This window comes from Eriocheir sinensis, chromosome 30, assembly GCF_024679095.1.
Source record: "Eriocheir sinensis breed Jianghai 21 chromosome 30, ASM2467909v1, whole genome shotgun sequence".
NCBI lineage: Eukaryota > Metazoa > Arthropoda > Malacostraca > Decapoda > Varunidae > Eriocheir > Eriocheir sinensis.
Window position 1 is genome coordinate 469043 of NC_066538.1, and position 3383 is coordinate 472425.

Here is a 3383-nt window from a genome sequence, read left to right on the forward strand (position 1 = left end):
ACATCGCTCAAAATTTTATACTGGCTGCAACTCCTGCTCTCGGAAAACCTTACTTCTCCGAGTAATTAGGAAATGTTGTGGAATAATGGGGCAGGACAATTAATTGTCCACCATTTGGCCATTCCCTTCACTATTGTGAAACATTTTGTAGAATGTTTCACAAGTGTGTGTGTGTGTGTGTGTGTGTCATGGTACTTAATTCTGTTAGTTAGTATTATTTACTCCGTCATGTTACTTTTTCATTATTAATCTCTTCTTAAGAGGTCTGCATTTCTTGTTAAGAAAAAGAGTTTACTTAAAGTAGGGACGGGCCTATAGGGACTGTGCCTGTGTATGTAGGGACACGGAGGGACTTCGTGACATCGGTAGGGATTTTTGGACCAAAATCCAATTTTAGAGTTGGCAACACTGTCCGTCTTCCCTCCCTCCTCCCCCCGCCGCTTCCTCCTTCCTCGTTCCTCCCCCAGCGGTGCCGCCCCCTGAGCCACCCCGCAGCCTCCCCGCCCTCCCTAGCGCCAGACTGTAAGTAAACACAACAGCTCTCAGTACGTGTCTGGCAGCTGTGCGGGGAGCCTGTGCGGTGGGAGCTTCCCTGATATAACAGCTCCTACTGAACGTGTGGCCATTGAGTGACCGGGGATAGGAAGACAGCCTCCTGGAGCATCCTTAGAGCTGGAAAATAAGGTTAAGGATAGAGGAAGGCGGCGTGAGAGTGAACCGCGCAGACACCATGCTGAGAACCGCGGGAAGAAGAACCTTTCCATGTATTTTTAGAACCCCAACGCTACAGGAGGAAGAGAAGAAGGCATTACTGGTGTCACTCTAATCTCCACGCTTCCTGGATAACGCTTGGATAACTGTTATAAAAGGAAAATAAAGAAAAAAGGGGAAAAGGTTATAAAAGCAGCGCCACACGAGAGACGAGTAAGAAAAAAAAAAAAAACACCCAAGAGTGTGTTTGTGTGTGTGTGTTTGTGGCCTAAAGGGAGAATTATTATTATCATTGAAACCACAGTACACCCGCATCTCGGTTTATATTACTGCATTTGTGAAATATTGTGTGTGACGTGATCTACGGGTGTGTGTGTGGGTGCGAGGAAGAGAGAAGCGGTCAGACGGAGGAGGAGCAGCAGCCGAGGCGTTTGATGTGTGTGGAAGGCGTTGGTTGCGTCATACTTACACACGAGTACTAGCACACACACTACTACTTCTAACACATACCCACACGACTACTAACAAACACCCACTATCACACGCACACGACCACTACTACTAACTAAAATACACTCAAACACACACATACACGCCTCCAGCACCACGCCCGCACCCCGCCACCACAAGTAAGCGGTGTTTGGATGTGCTGGAAGCGGCGGGCACGAAGCACACCTCACACACACGCTGCAGGAAGGTGTGTGTCAGCGTGGGTGTGGGTGCGAGGTGACTTCCGCGCCCACGCCACGCCCACGCCAGCACCACCACGGCCTGCTCGTGACGAAGGGCGTGGGCTCTAGCCCCCGCCCACGCACACACGCCCGCACCACAGCAGCTCCACGCCCATCAAAGGTTAGGGAGGAGAGGGTTTTATATGTGTGTGTGTTGAAGTGTGTGGGTGTAATGTGTTTTGTGAATGACGTGTGTGTGTGTGTGTGTGTGTGTGTGTGTGTAGGAGGAAAAAAGTGCGTGTGTGTGTGTGTGTGTGTGTGTGTGTGTTTGACCCTGAACGGTTCATATATGTGCTACGTAATTGTGTGTGTGTGTGTGTGTGTACTACCTACGTTTTCACCTGTGTGCGCAGTAGATGTAACAGGTGAGGCGTTTATTAATTTTCTGTGTGCCATTATTATTATTATTATTAGCAGTAGTAGTAGTAGTGAGGCAACGTAGGGGAAAAAAAAAAAAACGAAATAGAATGACGAACAACACACACACACACACACACACACACACACACACACACACACACACACACACACACACATTCACACACAAGGAAAATGTAAGTGAAAAAATGAGAAAGAAAAACTTCAATAAATACTAGGAAGGATTACAAAACTGTTTACAGAGAACGTGAAAGAAGGAAAATAATTATGGAAGGTGTATAGGTTATATTAACATACAAAATTAAACAGGAATATAGATAATGTTAGAAATTTAACAGGAATATAGATGAAGTAGTATGTATATAATGTAAAGTATATAAAGTAGGAATATAGATAATGTAGGAAATAAAACTGGAGTATAGGCAAAGTATGTAATGTAAAGAATATAATGTAAAGTTTATAATGTAGGAATATTGATAATGTAGGAAATTTAACAGGGATATAGATGAGGTGGAGATGAAAATTAATTAAATACATATATAAAAAAAAACCTAACCTGATTTAGTAATATATTAGTAAAAAAATATATAGGGAGGAAAAAATATTGAGCTAAGGATTACAAGGTATATATGTTTAGAAATAAATAACGAAAGACAAATGTGTGAAATGTAATGTACCTATGTAGCGTAAATTAATCAAGAGTTAAAACAAAAAATATCCCTTAGAAAAAATAGATAAGAATAATTACAGTTGTCTTACCCTTCGGAAATTTAACAGGAATGTAGATAGATGAAAAGAAATTAGAAGTGTATATAAAGAACACATAACCTGATTTAGTTAGTAAGGAGAAGGGAAAGGAAAGGGAGGCAAGGGAAAGGAACGGAAGAGAAGGGAGGGAAATGGAAAGGAGGGGAAAGAAGGAAAAGGAAGGGAAGAGGAAAGGTGGGGAAGGGAAAGGAAGGGAGAGAATGCTTGACGGGAAGGGAAGAGGAAAGGAGGGGAAGGGATAGGAAGGGAAGAGGAAAGGAGGGGAGGAGAAAGGAAGGGAGAGAATGCTTGGCAGGGGAAAGGATAGGAAGGGAAGGGAAGAGGCAAGGAGGGGAAGGGAAAGGAAGGGAGAGAATGCTTGGCTGGGGAATGGATAGGAAGGGAGAGAATGCTTGGCAGGGGAAGGGAAGGGAAGAGGAAAGGAGGGGAAGAGAAGGTAAAGGAAAGGGATAGGGAGGGTAGGTCACATGCGGGTTTGTTGATGACGTAGGAGCAGGCATTGGAATGGGTCTACTATAGGATGCTGGGCGTAGGAGTAAGACCTTGTAGGATAGGGGCTGGTCATCCATAGCACTATATAGACTGTAGGATATGGTAGGGTAAGAGTAAGAAGATGCAAGATAGGGGTTGGTTGTAGGATATGAGTTATAGGGTGTAGGATATTAGTAGGATAGGGATTGATCAGCCATTGCGCAATACATAGGGTGTAGGATACTGAATGATGCCTTGAATAGGGTGTAGTAGCTGTAGGATAAGGGTTGGTCAGTCAATGCACTATATATAGGATGTAGAATA

General features: G+C 44.0%; 1 protein-coding gene across 5 annotated transcripts in view; it reads left to right on the forward strand.

The window, feature by feature from the left end:
- Positions 1 to 535: 535 nt before the first annotated feature.
- LOC127005358 (uncharacterized) overlaps positions 536 to 3383 on the forward strand; it is a 62554-nt gene continuing 59706 nt past the window's right edge. For all 5 annotated transcript variants that reach the window (XM_050874140.1, XM_050874139.1, XM_050874141.1 and 2 more), the window contains exon 1: positions 536 to 1563. The gene's annotated coding sequence lies outside the window, so the exon portion shown is untranslated. The remainder of the gene's footprint in view (positions 1564 to 3383) is intronic.